Source organism: Wyeomyia smithii, chromosome 3 (genome assembly GCF_029784165.1).
Source record: "Wyeomyia smithii strain HCP4-BCI-WySm-NY-G18 chromosome 3, ASM2978416v1, whole genome shotgun sequence".
NCBI classification, from domain to species: Eukaryota; Metazoa; Arthropoda; class Insecta; order Diptera; family Culicidae; genus Wyeomyia; species Wyeomyia smithii.
This window is the reverse complement of record NC_073696.1, coordinates 30856370-30874374: the sequence shown is the minus strand read 5'-3', so window position 1 is coordinate 30874374 and position 18005 is coordinate 30856370. Positions and strand designations below refer to the sequence as shown.

Below are 18005 nucleotides of genomic sequence, written 5' to 3'. Positions count from 1 at the left end.
ATACGTTTTAACTCTTGGAATAAATTACAGCCTGATAATAATAAAGAACAATTTTTTGTTTCGATAAATATAATAATATTTTGGTAACCAACTACGCAACTGTATTCGACTGTTGGGTATTTTTGAAACCGGAATGATGCCTGAAGATCGATATTTTCTCGTCTCAGGAATATGCTACTACAACTACCCCCTGAATAATAAAACAAAAAAGCTTTCAACGGCAGCGACAACTGTATGTCGTATACAGTAAGGTCGCTTTTTACGCGGTTTTTTTTATGCGGGTTGCTTTCCTCCATTACTCAAAAACGGTACAAGATATCGACCTCATTTCAATCACGTTTTCCGTTTTAGACCACGAGTGATCATATATCAGTTTTTAAAAAAAATCACAATTTTTGGTGTAAATACTCAAAATTTAAAATATTGAATTTTGGTCTCTAGATTGGCCACTATCATATTCAAACGAGGTTTTAACGTTTTAGGACGGTTTTCTTTGTTATATTTGCAACTCAAAAAAGTCGTTTTTTACGCGGACCCATACAAATTTGGAACGCATCCCCCGCGTAAAAAACGACCTTAGTGTATATGAACGACTGTCGATATGTTCTAGATAGCCCACTAGCACTAACATCGACAGGTGCCAGTACTATGCTCATCCAACGCCGCGTACGGTCGGTGTTGACAACAAGAGGTAAACAATGTTCAAAAATTTAAATACATAATAGTTTTTTAATTATTTTAATATGAACTATGCCTACAAAAACTACATTTTCGTGAACCACAAATTAAGAGCTTTCGATTGATGTATATATCATCGTTGTCCGATTCATTTGAAGCGAAATCATTTTCAGAGATGGCTTGACTCAGTTTTCTGAAAATTTCTCAGAACTTACTCAACCACAAATTACCACAAATTGGATTTCAAAACCACAAATTAACCACTAAATATTGGTGCTAAAAGAATTAAAAAAAAAAACTTTGTCAAGCCATCTTGAAATGAGCCAAAATAAAGTGTTTGAAGCTCTATTGTTGAAAATGTTTCATGATTCGATATAAGGTACAATCCGATATAAAGTACAAATCAAATTTCGAAATGTACCTTATATCGAAGTTTGCCTGTATACCTAAGCCAAATTTATTATCCACAACAAAATATATGTTCCTGATCTGGTTCAATTTGTTAGTGAATTATCGATAGCAGAAGTATTGAAGACTCCCTCCTTAAACTGCTCATCTCATCATACAATATAAAACAAGAATCCCAACCTTTTCCACACACAAAAACAGACTGCTCCAGCAGGAGGGGTAGATTAATTTGCATCGCTCGGAAGCGGTCTTCGTTCTCAACTCTTCTTCAGGCTCAATACAGCTGAAAATCCGAAAATAATTCCCCTCGGCAGCACAGCCTCACACTTGTTACAGGCTGGCAGCAACGCACATCAGAGTGGCACACAGGTCATAGCAAACAGTTCAGGGCTGGAATCGTGGCGGCACAAATATCCATTCCCATCGCGGCGCTGCCCGTTGATGATTTGGATATGGAACTACACAACAACCGCGCGCGCTTCGGGTTGACTCGACAAGCGAATCGGTTCGGATTGTCGAGTGAAGTAGTATAGAAAACAGGGTGTAGCGGCGAGCGGTGTGAGGTGCTTACAATACGATAGCCAGTCAGAATCCCACAAAACCAGCGAGAACTGCGGACTGTATGAGCTCCAATGCGGGGAAGGATGAGGTGCCGTGAGGGTACCAGGCGTTTTGTCTTGTGGAAGCGGTGGTAACAGTGCAGGGGGTGGGTTGAGTTAACGCGAAAGAAGTAAAACCAGAGCGAAGCGCTTTACTCTATAATAACCTCAACCGAAAGAGAAACAGCAAGAACAACAAGACGGTCGGCGGCAACGACTACGACAACGACGACGATAAAGTTCGAGCAGCAGCAGGAGCCGGTAGAGCGGAGTAGAGGGTGGAGGGTCGAAAAAGGAAGCACGAGAAAAAGACACCAAGCTCTACCGAGTCAGAATGTGTTATGGAAGAATATTGATTTTTCTAAATGGTTCAATATATCTGCTGTCGCTTCGGCTTACCTTTTGTAGGCTCCCGCTGGATGTACAGCATTCCGAAGCCAAAATCAACGTGTGAGTCGCTATCTGCGCTGGTACAGCTTGAGAGACAAAGAACGGGCGCTGCTCGTTCAGGCGAATTTACTTCACATCCAAACGCCTATGGCGACCACTGCGAGGGCTAGGGCAAAAGTGTCGTTTCGGTTCGCAAAAAGCGGCCTTATCTCGTTAATTTGTTGATAAACACAAATAATAATCGCACTATGCGGTTCCTTATGAGTCACTTGCCGATACTGATAAGCTTAACATATACTTAGCTAGTATGGAAATACGTGAAAAACAAGATTGAATATTTTTCACACAGTATACAACCTCACACTAGGCTAGCGGTACACATACGCACTTTCCAAACACCAGCTGTTTGTTTGTTTACACGCTTAGGTTACCATATCTGGTAACAATAGTAACGCACACTTTTCACCTGACAGATACGATATTTCACGAGATGACAGGTGCCTTTGATCATTTTTACTAGAATTGTTATTCCACTTGACTAGTTCTCACACGGGATCGAAGCACGAACGCGGTCGCCGTCTTCGCGTATTCTGCACAGTCTGGCCGCCGATCGCTTTTGTCGCACCGCTGCCGCTGTGTGTCTCTTTTCCTGCAGTCCCAATATGTGTATATTCACTGTACATCGGTCGGGTCGGCGGCTTTTGCTAAAACGGGACCCGGTCACCCGCCCCGTTCGGCGACACAATCGAGCGCACACCGAGAGTAGTCAAAATGGCTGCCTTTTTGGCGTGCGGAGAGCACGAAAAAATGCATCTGAAACATTTAATATGAAGAAAATCACCTTAGAAATATTGTATACACATATTAAAATGTGGATACACATACACAAGTGTTTATTTTTTCACTGCGGGTTGGTGGCTCTTCGGAACGGTCGCGCGCTTCACACCAACACATCCGCATACATGTGCAGCGCAGAGCCGCACAGAGCAAAACACCATTCAATCCAACAGAAAACGCCGCCGGAGACGACCGACCACTCATCAACCAAAGCGCAAAGAGCGGACGAACTTTCAGAAAAGCCTGCGGCGTATGAGCTTGAATTTTGTGCCGAAGGAACCAGATTGGAAAAACAGAAAAAAGGATTCTCTGCTAGGCACTGCAAAACTCACAAAGAGCCACAGCGACAACGCTGACCAAAAGCGCGACGAGACACGGTTGATGAATACTGCTAAGAGCGCAGTTACTCCCCGCTATTCCATTACACAATACTAATTGGTTGTTTTATTGTCGCAATCCCAATTCTACATTAAATCTTATTCCATCTCAACATACTTCTTCCATCGCGAAAACAACTTACACTGCTCAAACAGGAACATCACCAACGCTGATTAACAGTTCTATTATAAAGATAACAAGCTATGATCACTTACGGCTAAGCACAAAATGTTACTTTTATAGCATAGAAAATTTTATTGATCACTAATTAACTCAATCACACGGCGAAACGCGAACTTCACACTACGCTTACCAACGCGCGACGAGTCACCGACGACGACAAACGAGAGACTGACTGCCGAACGAACGAACGAAGAGCGTACAATCCGTCGTTTAGCAGCAGCAAAGCAAGCAAGCAGCATTGCTCGTAATTTTGCGCGACAAGACAACGGCTCCGTCCGTGCCATTCCGTCCGAAACCGTGTTTCCTATCCAAATTCAGTTTCACACACACACACGTACTCCGCAACATACTCATAAGCATAGCGGAAGATCGACCGGCGCTCTCATCATTCATAGTCCGAACCGACCTCGAGTGCCCACATCGCACACCTCAGCGGAAACGCTATGCTGCTTTAAGGCTGTGCGAGATTTCGAATGGTTTCGTACAATTTCGAAAAAGATGGGTGGTAATGTACCTAGGTAGGTACGTATCTCTTCATTTTTTTGTTGGCAGCAGGAAGTGCATTCGCAATTTCATGCGAGGGGATGGCTCTGCAATTTGTGAAACAACGAGCTGTGATTCATGCATGTTTTTTTTTCAATTTCGGGCTATTAAGTGTTGAACTGATAATTCAGCTTGCAACCTGTGCGATTCACTCTTCTTTTAAACACCATCACACAAGTAGGAACCGTACGTGACAACGGCTCACCATTATTGTGCTGAATAATCAAGCGCGTAAAATTGTTTATTTATGTTCGTTTTTGCGTTTCTGAATGATTTAGTCATGCTTGTGAATATATGTTAGGGCTAGATAAGATGTAATTTGCATTGAAAGCTCTTATAAGTGAGGAATGAATGAATGAGCGGATAACGGTTGTCGTTTGACCGGTTTGTTCTGGACTGGAGTAGAAGTCAAATTAAATTGAAGAAAATACATGCATCTTAATCAATTGTTAAACGTTAATCCAAACAATATTTTCGCATAAAAATTAAATAAATTTGTGTAGGTACTTTTTAGCGGATATTCTATGGTAAAAAATTTAGAAATATTTTTTTATTTATTATCAATAACACTAACTTACAATTACACGATTGCTCATATCTTTAAATAGTTTTAATATCAATATTTATTCTTTTCTTTAAAATTGTAGAACATTACATATGCGGAACACTCAATGTTTTCTCAAAAATGCTTCCCTGACCAAGTCTACCCAAAATCGGATTAGGTGCATTTGAGAGCTTATGTTTCAAGCTTTGTAAAAATATACTAGTGCGGAGCACTTTTCAGCGATTCTGAGCTTAATTTAGGATCATTTTCTATTTTGAGCTTTTCTGGCCTTTAGAAACACTTTACAACGATTTTGAGCTGAGCTTTGAGTTTTTCTATTTTGGTCTTTTCTGGCTTTTAGAAGCACTTTTCGACGATTCTGAGCTCACTTTGGGATCATTTTTTGTATTGGCCTTTTCCGTCCTTTAGAATCACATTTCAACGATTCTGAGTTCAATTCGGGATAATCTGTTTTGCGTTTTTCTGGCGTTTAGAAGCACTTTTTGGCGATTCTGAGCTCAATTTGGGTTCATTTTCTATTTTGGGCTTTTCTGGCCTTAAGGAGCTTTCCTACGCTCATTTTGGGATCAATTTCTATTTTGGCCTTTTCCGTCCTTTAGAAGCACTTTTCGACGGTTCTGAGCTCAATTTGGGATCATTTTCTATTTTGGGCTTTTCTGGCGTTTAGAAGCACTCTTTGGCGACTCTGAGCTCAATTTGGGTTCATTTTCAATTTTGGGTTTTTCTGGCCTTAAGAAGCACTTTTTGGCGATTTTTAGCTCAATTTGAAATAATTTTCTATCTTGGGCTTTTCTGGCCTTTAGAAGCACTTTTTGACGATCCTAAGCTCAATTTGGGATCATTTTCTATTTTGGCCTTTTCTGGCCTATAGAAGCAGTTTTTAGCGATTCTGAGCTCAATTTGGGGTAATTTTCTATTTTGGCCTTAAGAAGCACTTTTCGGCGATTGTAGGCTCAATTTGGGATCATTTTCTATTTCGGCATTTAGAAGCACTTTTCGGCGATTCTGAGCTTCATTTGGGATCATTTTCTATTTTGGCCTTTAGTAGCACTTTCCGGCGATTCTGAGCTCAATTTGGGAACATTTTTTATTTTGGGCTTTTCTGGCCTTAAGAAGCACTTTTCGACGGCTCCGAGCTCAATTTGGATCATTTCCTATTTTGGCCTTTTCTGGCCTTCAGAAGCACTTTTCGGCGATTCTGAGCTTCATTTGGGATCATTTTCTATATTGGATTTTAGTAGCACTTTTCGGCGATTCTCAGAATCGCCTTAATTTGGGATCAGTTTTTTGGCCTTTTCTCGCCTTTAGGAGCACTTCTCAGCGATTCTGAGCTTTATTCAGGATAATTCTCTATTTTGGCCTTTTCTGGCCTTAAGAAGCACTTTTCGACGATCCTGAGCTCAATTTGGGATCATTTTCTATTTTGGCCTTTTCTGGCCTTTAGAAGTACTTTTCGGCGATTCTGAGCTCGATTTGGGATCATTTTCTATTTTAGGCATTTCTGGCCTTTAGAGCACTTTTCGGCGATTCTGAGCTCGATTTGAGATCATTTTCTATTTTAGGCTTTTATGGCCTTTAGAAGCACTTTTCGGCGATTCTGAGCTCAATTTGGGGTCATTTTTCATTTTGGTCTTTTCTGGCCTTTAGAAGTACTTTTCAGCAATTTTGAGCTCAATTTGTGATCATTTTCTATTTTGGCCTTTTCTGGCCTTTAGAAGCACTTTTCGACGATTCTGAGCTCAATTTGGGGTCATTTTCTATTTTGGCCTTTTCATGCCTTTAGAAGCACTTTTTAGCGTTTTTGAGCTCAATTTGAGATCATTTTCTATTTTGGCCTTTAGTAGCACTTTTCGGCGATTCCGAGCTCAATATAGGATCATTTTCTATTTTGTCCTTTAGTAGCACTTTTTGGCGATTCTGAGCTCAATTTGGGTTCATTTTCTATTTTGGGCTTTTCTGGCCTTTAGAAGCACTTTTTGGTGATTCTGAGCTCAATTTGGGATCATTTTCTATTTTGGCCTTAAGTAGCACTTTTCGGCGATTCTGAGCTCAATTTGGGATCATTTTCTATTTTGGGCTTTTCTGGCCTTTAGAAGCACTTTTCGGCGATTCTGAGCTCAATTTGGGATCATTTTCTATTTTGGGCTTTTCTGTTTTGGACTTTAGTAGCACTTTTCGGCGATTCCGAGCTCAATTTAGGATCATTTTTATTTTGTCCTTTAGTAGCACTTTTTGGCGATTCTTACCTTAATTTGGGATCATTTTCTATTTTGGGCTTTTCTGGCCTTTAGAAGCACTTTTAGCGATTCTGAGCTTAATTTAGGACCATTTTCTATTTTGTCCTTTAGAAGCACTAATGGGTTCAATGATGGCAATTTCGGTCACGGGTTTCTTTAAAACACGTTTTATTATGTCAAAGCCAACGTTTCAAGGATATATTTCCTCGTCCTCAGGGCAACTACGATTAACAGTTTACAATTTACATAAATTAGTCACACGAATTAAGTTATTACATACACAACTTACAAACAAAACAAACAAGTTCTCGTCAAAATATGGTGCATTGGTGTAAAATTGCTTTAGGTTAACTGCACTACACTATGGATATAAAATATACAAAATATTAATTGGTTTGTGACTTTTCAAAATTTAAAAAAACGCAAACGGATGAGCTACACTTACACAGTATCTTCCAACACACATCACACACGATTAAAGCCGTCGGGAAATGTTGCGTCAAAACAGGGAGAAATAATGTTGCAAGACAGAGATAGAGAGTGCTAGAGACTGTAGTAGTCTGCATCAACATGTGAGAGATCGCAGCGTGCCGGAGTAAGCGATGCTTAAGTTGTTCGTGTCCGTTCTACAATTTATTGCGGATCTGTCACATGCGATGTAACACATTTCTAACACCTGTAATGCTTGAATCCTGTCATCCGAAGTTAAAATTCTAGTGTTGGCTATATTGAAACTGTGATTCTCTTCTATCGCATGCTTCATCAACGCCGTCTTTTTAAACTCATCTTCCCTTCCCTCCCTCTCAGTGCTAGAATCTCTATACTGTTCGTGAAAAGTAGTCTGTTGGTTTTGACGCATTTGAAACTCAGACTGATATTTTCATGGTTCTTTTTAATGCTGCGTGCAAGTGCGGGTGTGAGGCCGTCAACATGGTGCAAAGATCGATATACTTTTGGTTCCGAGTTTACTTCCTCAACAACGTTATTCGTGCTTTGGTTGATAAATCTGTTGATTAACCGATTTATCAGTGAGCTCGGATAGTTGTTGGTAAGCAAGTGCTCGCGTACTATCTGCTTATTTTCCGTGAGCGATTTGTTCGTCGATAATCGTAGTTGCCCTGAGGACAAGGAAATATATCCTTGAAACGTTGGCTTTGACATAATAAAACGTGTTTTAAAGAAACCCGTGACCGAAATTGCCATCATTGAACCCATTAACTATTTATTGGTCAAACACCGCTTAACATTTAGAAGCACTTTTCGGCGATTTTGAGCTCAATTTGGGGCCATTTTCTATTTTGGCCTTTTCTGGCCTTCAGAAGCACTTTTCAGTGATTCTGGGCTCAATTTGGTATTATTTTCTATTTTGGCCTTTTCTGGCCTTTAGAAGCACTGTTCGGTGATTCTGAGCTCAATTTGGGATCTTTTTCAATTCTGATTTCTAACTTGTGGTTTCCGGTTTTTGAGTTTTGATTTCTAACTTCTCATTTCAGATTTTTGATTTCTGTTGATTTTATTTTATTTTTTTCTTATTTTTGATTCTGATAACTGACTTTTGTTCGTGGTTTCTGAGTACTGGTTTTTGATGTCTGATTTTTGGTTGCTGTTTTTTGTTTCTTGATTGCTCTATGTTTACTGATTTATTATTTTCAAGTTCTGTTTTCTTATTTTCAATATCTGGTTTTTGATTTCCGATTACTAGTTTCTGATTTCTGTTACCTGATTTCTAATTTTCGATATCTGATTTTTTGTAACTGATTGTGATTGCTGATTAATGTTTTTCTGGTGACAAATTCTTCACTCTAACGTACAATAATTATGAACTGACGCTTGTTTCTTCAATATGGCTTAACCAATACGCACGCCATTATTACTTTTGTGATAAAAAATACCCTAGTTTTTTGATTATCAAGATAGGTTATTTATTCTGATTTATGATCGCAGAAAGAGCGAACCAGTTACTATGTTTCAAAACAACATAATGAAAGTTGTGAATGATTTGAAATTTCTCGAAGGTTCTGAGTCCAATTCAAAGGTCAAAATTTTCCTTTATGTTCCATTAGTCTCAGCGCAAATCCCAGAAAGTCAATTTAATTTATTTTTCTTGAGATAATATCAGATGTCGTAGATTCATGCATTTATAAAAATTTAACACAAAACAATATCATCGAACATCTGATGAACTATTTCATGAACCTGTGTTTTTTAACGGTAAAACAAATGGAACTTTAAACGCTTTGAGTCGTGCGACTTCTCGAAGTGCGATTGAGCTGGAATTTCGCATAGACTTCTATAGAGGAAATGAAACATTTGAGTCCTATCTATAAACGAATTTCGAAGAGTTGATTTCCATTAGCACAAAATTCGTAAGGTTTATTTTTAAGTTTCTAACAAAATTTAAAATTTTTATCAAAATTTTGAAAATTTGCCTCGGTTTTATTTCTCTCTTTTTTTTAACCAAGCCGAGAGTAATGACGAACTTTATTCAGTTTCGATTCGATAGCTAAAAGTTTGATTTCGCACAGCCCTAACACTGCTACGCGCCGTCATTTCAACATGGGACCGACGGTTTGGGAGGCATACATACATTCGCATTCGGAACCGTCGCCAAACATTCCTTTTTTTTTGTTGTTCTTTGATACCTATTTCTTCACACGCCTCGCTGAACGTTCCATCGAGAGACTCTTTACTTGCCCCGTTGTTGGGGTTGTTTAGTGCGAAAACTGTTTCCATTGCATCGGATATATCTACCACTGAATCCGGCAACCGTGGGCGCAGGAGAAAAAGCGAGAGAAAAATCGAGCATACACACGCAAACAACCAAAGGTTGCCTATGCTTCGAAACCAGATGAATGAACATTTATGAGAGCGCCCTTACCGAATCACTCGATGCGACGCGTGAAGCTTTACGGCAAACAGCATAACCTCGAACTTGACTACGACGACGGCACCATGAAGAGACTACTGCTGTACGTAATACTAAACCCCTAAAGCAAGAGGGCATACTCGGGTAGGTTTCAACAGTACTTCAAAATAGCATTTCAATTTCAATACGTCTCCAGAACTCAAAACAACATAACATGAATTGCATTGAATGGAAAGCAGTTTAACAACAAACGTGCTTTTGTTTTCCCCATTTGCTGATGAAATGTTGTTATGAAAATTGAGAGGCACGGAATTGTGTACAACACAAAAAGACTCGTTTTCGGGCAACAAATGAATTCGATCCTTTTCCGCTCCCGATTGTGTTGCTGGATAGAGAACGGGCGGGGACCTTGAGGAGAGCTGGTGGTTGTGGCTTTCCCCGGAGAAAACGAAAATATCACTCAACAATCTTCGTCCAATTTAATTCACGCGATTGCATGATGTTTATGGCGACGAACAAATTACTGCGATGGTGCTACGGTAGATAATGATGAAATCATGTTTTTAATCATTGTCTATGAGCAGTTTATTTACTTATTCATTTCCAGCAAAATTCAGGTTTTCGGTAATTAATTATAATAGATGGTGAACAAAATCAATTATATGCCAATCTTGTGGGAATATTAAAATATTTCAGAAATTAAAAAAAATGTGACATTCTGAGTCTAGTCATTGTGCAGAACAGCTGTGACTTAATTTACCATATTTTTGACAAAAGAATTCGTTTTCATTACCGTACAGGTTTTGTTTTTCCGATTTGCTGAGACATCATCAACTACAAAAATTTATAATTTATTCTATAATAAATTTTATGTTTTACTAAATTCGAGAAAAAAATTGGATGCAATAAAAGTGTATAATTGTCATGTTTGCTTCTTGGTAACTGATTACCTACTACCCAATTTACGTTGACAGGTGAATTGCGTGAAACAGGTCTTTTTGTCGGGTGGTTAAAAGTGTCTGGGGAAATAAAAGCCAAATTAACCTTATTTCCAGCCTCATGAGTGAACTCGAGTAAACATAAAGTTTAATGAAATTACATTATCAATTATGAGATGAAAGTAGTTGGAGTAAGCGTGTTTTTTATCTATACGGATCTAATTTTGCTAATCTTATAAGGCTTTATTTTTATTTAGAGCTGATTATGGGATTATTAAACTCGTAAAAAGCTGTTGTAAGATATTCACATTAATTTATTAATCTATTATTTGATAGGTGCTTTATTTTATTTTCATCGGGTTGTAACTGAACAACAGCTAAATCAGCTGCTATTCAACAAAATTGTTTGTTGGCAACTCAAGCCAATAACAATCAAAAACTGCTCTCACAAGGGCAGAAAAATTGCAAAGATACATCGTTCACCCCCAGGAGAGCAATCGAGTAACAGGAGCAACTCTCCCCTGTGCGTTGAGAACTAGCCTTGTCGCCTCGATAACGATGCCATTTCATCACATGCAGACGGATGTGGAATTATGAACACAAGTCATGTCGAAAATTTACGACCCATTTAGTGGTAGGAGTACCAATTCAGGCTAAGAAATATGGGAGCTTTTGGTGTGTCTTCCGCTAGTCTTTTGTAAGCAGTGCCTCAGTAAGGGATACTTTTCTGTCCTTGTCAAACGTATAATTTAAAATGATTTTTTTGAAATCTGTGTACTTACAAGAACACCTCAAACAATAGAAAGTACCTGCAAAAAGAAAAGGTAGAAGGTTACTACTCGTAGTTTACATTATGCGCTTGATAAAAAATAATATACAAATAAACCGTTCAGCTTTGTTGAATCATAAACGGTACACAAATGGACGAAAATATAACCAATTTAATAGAGCGTAGAAAAACTTTTGCCGTGGTTGTTGTATGCTGTATTTATTCGGTTCACTCTCCGTACACAAATTGCTAGTTGCTCAGCCCAACCTTGAAGACATACGCAGAGCAGCCGGGCGGAGGCACGGAAGAAACACCGTAAGCCTCGAGGCTGACCCTCGGAGAAGCCACGGCGAAATCCGTTCGCTGACGGTTCACCGAGTGTTGCTGGCAGCCAGCAGCTCGGCCCCGCATTTTGCTGCTGCAAACCTTTTTAATTCATTTCTCTTTTGTGTCAGTTTCAGAAAATATGAGAAAATTATATATTTTGCTGTACATGCCTTTTTCCTCTGCCCACACACAGCCCACCACCCGCTCTCGGTGTGATTCCTGACTGACTGACTGCTGGTTTCTGCCCGCGTGTTGCCTTTCGCGAAAAATGAAGAAAAAAAAGCAGGGTCAGGCTGGAAGATGCGCCTTCGGTATCCACCGAGCCAGCAGAGGATCGAATGTGATGGATAGATGAACTTTTCCCTGGCTTCGCTGGCAAACCCTACGTATCGCTACCAGTGTGGCTTTGGTGTGCCAATTCCTGCTTTGAATTTAAACCTCCAACTTCGCGTCAAGACCACAAAACTCCTACTACACCCCTGGCAAACGACGTGAGCAAAAAGTCCAGTTGCCTTGGTCTACAGTGAACAGTAATTTATTTTATTTGCCATCATGAGTGAATTAATACACCATAAGTTTCTGACGCGAGTTCTGCTGCTGCGTATTGCACTGCTCTTTTTTCCAGCTAGAAGAACTTGCGGCCAGCGACGATGACGCACCCATCATCGATTCCGCATGCAGTGCACCCATTGCCAATACCGGAGAAGGTTGTGCTCATTTTACGTAACGCGGCTAAAGAAAATAGCGATGATAAATGTAAAGGTAATTTAAACACTTTACGATGCGAGTTCGTACCAACCAACAAAACTTTATAGCTGGAACACTGATTTAGCTAACGGAGCTTAATTTCGGTTGCTTAAGTGCAGTAGAATCGGTTTTGAGCAAAAGTTGCGTAAACATATAAGTGTACTTTTACAGTGATAAGGTTACTTTATTTAGATCTTAATCGAATAAACATCAGTTAAGAAAAAATCTGTCTATTTACAGTTGTTTTAAAAAGTGATTACATGAAACTGCTTTAATGTTTGTACAGATTATCGAAACGTTTTTAATAGTACCTTATTCAGGGCTCTATTATTGTACTAATTACAGTAATTTTTATCCAACCTTCAACATCACAAATGTTGTAATGTAGAAATAGAACCCCTGTTCAGTTTGTGAATATCCCACATCTAATAGTTTCACACTTATTTCAGGGCAACTATTCAGGTTGGAAACCAGCTAAAAATCCTCATCCAAGCAATTAATTGTGTTTCAACACATTTGAAGGCGCGTTTGTTAAGCTTGAAATAAGCGTTTGTAGTTTTTCGACAAAATAATTTTCCCATTTTATTTTCAGAATATTGAAGATAGTTGTGTGATGTCATTGAAAAAGAAGAAAGAAATGATTTGATCGTGATTAAAAAAGATAACATAGATAGCAATTTTCAAGACCCGTACACTACACAGTGCAACAATTCTTTTGCATTGCCTTCATTGGTATGATCATTGGTATGATTTTTGGGTGTATTTTGACGCAAAAACAAATTCCGCCGAATTTGCGCACATTTCATCTTAAGGGGCAACAGTAACGCCATTTAGAATTTTTGAGAAATCGAAAATATTCAATGTTTTTTCGACTAGATTTTCTTACCTATCTTAAAAAAACAGATCTAAAATCGGACAAAAACTGAGCTCAAAACGGTGATTTTACGAAAACGGTTATGGCATGAATTTAGTGTATTTCACAAAGCAACATAATATCGAGTATGTAGAGCATTATTGGTAATGGGCTAATATGTATCTAGGTAGGTATCTGATCCACGTAAAATGTCAGCAACATGTAAATTTTGTCCCAATTCCCCTCCAATACTAAAGTAGGTTTATCTCGACGTTAGATTAACTTATTTGAAATCTGTTTAATGTAATATCAAGAGTATCGCTTACACTCTTGATATTACATTAAACAGATCTCAAATAAGAATATCTATCGCCAAGAAAAACCTATTTTAGTATTGTAGGGGAATTGGGGAAAAATTCACATGTCGCTGACATTTTACGTGGATCAGACACCTACCAATCGACTTTTTAGACATTTAAGTCATAATTTGACTACCACTTATACATACTCATAACTCCAAAACCATGCAAAAACCGTTTTCGTAGAAACACCGTTTTGAGCTCAGTAATTGTCCGAATTAAGATTAGTTTTTTAAAAATGGGTAAACAACGCTAATATGTGGAAAAACTCCTAGAATTTTTATATTTGGCTTCAAAACAAAATGGCGTCGAAAAAACATTGAAAATTTTCGATTTCTCAAATATTAAAAGTGACGTTGCTTTTGCCCTAACGGTGAAATGTCTTCAAACTCGGGGGAACCAGTCCACATAAGCACTGAGGAAGACTGTAAGTCACAGTCGAAATAAATTTGCGGACTGAATTTCAATATTTATTTCCAAAAAATTTAGTAGAGTATAACGGAAACCGATAACTATTTCTTTGATTTCTCAATCACTCTGCTAAGACGCTCGGTATAGGTTTTCTAAATTCGGGGGAATTTGTTTTTACATCAAAAATCATACATAGAAGCCAAGGCAGAAGCAAAAGTGAATTTTTGTTGCACTTTGCCATCAAAACTTTGTATATTGCCTATGTGAGGTCAATACTGGAATATTGTAGCATTGTATGGTCTTCTCGTCCTGGCGTACATGAAGAAAGAATGGAATCAATACAAAATCAATTGCTACGATATGCTCTTCGTAAGCTAGGCAGGACCTCACATCGTCTTCCGTCATATAAAACTCGCTTCATGTTGATTGACATTCGAACATTCAAAGAACAGCGAGAGTACGCAATGGTTTCTTTTGTGAAAAATATCGTTCCGTAGCACGTTGACCCAGCAGTACTACTTTCCAAATTCATTTTTTATGTACCGTGAGGCGCCCTAATTCTGCGCACTTCGTATCAAAATGTGAATGCCGTTTAGTAAAAAAGGAAACATAAGCAGAAAGTTAACAGTCAATATATAGGAAATCACTTTAAACATCATTTTTGAAAACCTGCCTTCAATACAAATTTTTTTATTATTTTAAGGGGTTATATACCTTTTTGCTCGAGAAAAAAGAGCAAAGTATGGGATTTTTTTAAGAGTGTAGCACCGTTATTTTTGCATAAAAGTAGCAATTTTCTTGAAGTTTAGTTATTCAACAACAACAAAACACGTTTGTACATTCCGCGTCGAACACTCGACAGAAACGGACGTGCAAAGTGGTCGTTCTATTACAATCCGGTCCGTGTGTACGAATAGCCAAACAAAAGAGTGTATTATTCGCGCTAAAGGCCAACTAGATTGTGAGTTGTGTCGCTACGTTCTGTACCCGGCTCGCAACTTTGGCTGTATTGGTGCAAAATACCAGCTGCAGTTTTGATCTGTGCACAGTGAATAGATCTTTCGAGTTCAAGGCCATCAGTTGACAGTCGAGTCGTGTCGCTGTGCTGAGTGATCTCACGCCCGGCTCACTGCTGGTGGCTGTATTGATGCTGCTGTACTGGTGCTGCTGGCTGCTTTGGGTGCAGCTTCGAACGATCGGACAACCACTGCTGGAAGGAAGAAGTAAATAGGTACGTGTTTTTGTCTAGATCCCTCGCCTCCCGTGTCACCATCCCCGAACCCCCCTGACCCTGACCCTTCTGTTACCCCCTCCACTGTTCATTCTCCAGTCCCCCCTCGCTCCAGGCTTTACCCGGACGGATCTCAACAGGGCAGCTATACTGTTTATTTTCGTCCAAAGGCAGGAGTGAATTCAAAGCGATTAAACTTACTGCAAATTTCTAAAGACCTGACGAAGGGGTACAAGGCCGTGACTGAAATTTCCAAGGTCCGACCTAACAAGCTCCGTGTCGTGGTCAGTGATCTGGCACAGGCCAATGCTATCGCTTGCTCTGAGCTCTTCACGAGTATCGCGTTTACATACCCGCACGAGACGTGGAGATCGACGGTGTCATAACCGATTCGAGTCTGTCTGTCGAGTGTATCCTAAAAAGCGCAACCGGTTGCTTCAAAAATACTGAAACACAGGCGAAGATTTTGGATTGTAAGCAATTGCGGTCCATGTCTCTCGTCGGCGGTAAAAAAGTTTACACTCCGTCAGACTCGTTTCGCGTTACGTTTGCCGGATCTGCACTCCCTAGCCACGTCTCGATCGACCGGGTTCGTCTGCCTGTGCGATTGTATGTACCCCGTGTTATGAATTGCACCAATTGCAAGCAGTTAGGCCACACAGCCGCCTACTGCTGCAATAAGGCACGATGTAGCAAGTGTGGGGAGACTCATGCGGAAGATTCTTGCAGTGTTAATGCTGAAAAATGTATTCACTGTGGAGAAAACCAGCAAGAGCTCTCCACATGCCCGGTGTACATGCAGCGCAGAGATAAAATCAAGCGGTCACTTAAGGAGCGTTCAAAGCGTACTTATGCTGAGATGCTGAAGAAGACCGTGACCACTTCTACCATAACATCGAACCCCTTTGATCTGTTGTCCTCTGATGAAACCGATTCTGACGATTCATCAGCGGGAACATCTTATGCCAATCCTGGGGAGTCTAGGAAGAGGAAAAATGTTTCTTCTCCTAAACTTCCCCGTAAAGGTCCTAAGATTTCCCAAAGTGTAATGAAATGTACGAACAAACCAAACAGTGCTGCGGAAAAACCGAAGCAAACTCCTCCTGGGCTTGCAAATTTAAAGTCCCAGAAGGAGTTCCCAGCACTGCCAGGAACATCTAAAACCCCAGTTGTTCCTTTTGCACATCTAGTTGATGAAACAAACTCTGGATTAGTGAAATTTTCTGACATTGTGGACTGGATTTTTGAAAATTTCAATGTACCCGATCCAATTAAAATTTTTCTTACAGCATTCCTCCCAACAGTTAGATCATTTTTGAAGCAGTTGACTGCCCAATGGCCCCTCCTTGCAGCGATTATATCCTTCGATGCCTAATTCATCTGCGTATATGAAGGATTCTATCTCTGTCTTACAGTGGAATTGTAGAAGTATTTTACCAAAAATTGATTCGTTCAAAGTTTTGATAAATAAAAACAAATGCGATGCATTTTCCCTTTGTAAAACTTGGCTTACTTCAAATATTGATCTCAACTTCCATGATTTTAGGATTATTCGCCTTGATCGAGGCACCCCATATGGAGGAGTACTTTTAGGGATTACAAAGTGCTATTCTTTCTATCGTATTAACCTCCCCTCGATTCCAGGCATCGAAGTTGTCGCATGTCAAATGACAATACAAGGTAAAGAGCTTTGTATTGCCTCAATATATATTTCTCCCAGAGCACAGGTTGGGCAACGGCTGCTCTTTGATTTAATAGAACTTCTTCCCTCGCCACGTTTGATTTTGGGAGACTTCAACTCTCATGTTGTGGCTTGGGGTTCTCCTTACAATGATAACCGCTCCTCTTTAATCTATAACCTTTGCGATGACTTCGACATGACTATTTTAAACAATGGTGAAATGACACGTATCCCGAAACCTCCAGCGCGCCCAAGCGCTTTGGATCTATCCTTATGTTCGACGTCGCTACGGTTGGATTGCACATGGAAGGTAATCCTCGATCCTCACGGTAGCGACCATTTGCCTATTCTTATTTTAATTACTAACGGGTCAACTCGCATGCGACCAATTAACCTTCCGTATGACCTCACACGGAATGTCGATTGGAAGTTATACGAGGAAATGATTTCAAAAGCGGTCGAGTCGATTCAACATCATCCACCACTTGAAGAATACAACCTCCTCGCGGGCTTGATTCTCGAGGCCGCGTTGCAAGCCCAAACGAAGAAATATCCCGGCGTAACGATCAAAGAACGGCCTCCCACTCCGGACAAAGAGTGCTCCGATGTCTACACGCAAAGATCCGACGCGTTTTTGGCCTTCCAGAAGGGAGGTATACCTGGCGACTATTTACGGTATTCGGAGCTTGATACCAAGCTTAAAAGTTTGGCTAAAGCAAAGAAACGCGGATATTGGCGTCGGTTCGTGAACGAGACGTCGAGGGAGACATCGATGAGCACTCTTTGGGACACAGCCCGAAGAATGCGGAATCGCGTATCGGTCAACGAAAGCGAGGAGTCTTCAAGTCGGTGGATATTTGATTTTGCCAGGAAAGTATGTCCGGACTCTGTTCCTGAGCAAAACATTGTTCGCGATGCGTCTCCGGGCCACGACGCGATAGAATCACCTTTTACGATGGCAGAATTTTCAGTCGCCCTCCTGTCCTGTAACAATAACGCGCCTGG

At 40.0% G+C, this 18005-nt stretch overlaps 1 protein-coding gene across 21 annotated transcripts in view; it reads right to left on the bottom strand.

The window, feature by feature from the left end:
* The window catches only part of LOC129726625 (bromodomain adjacent to zinc finger domain protein 2B-like), a 139168-nt gene that overhangs the window by 83630 nt on the left and 37533 nt on the right, over positions 1-18005 (bottom strand). The window contains exons 1-2 of one of the 21 annotated variants that reach the window (XM_055683548.1): positions 3433-3648; positions 2433-2888 (exon numbers count right to left, since the gene is read on the bottom strand). The exons of 15 other annotated variants lie outside the window; for them this stretch is intronic. The gene's annotated coding sequence lies outside the window, so the exon portion shown is untranslated. Of the gene's footprint in view, positions 1-2432; positions 2889-3407; positions 3649-18005 lie in introns of those variants that run through there. 5 more of the 21 variants (XM_055683551.1, XM_055683554.1, XM_055683553.1 and 2 more) reach the window with 5 other exon arrangements.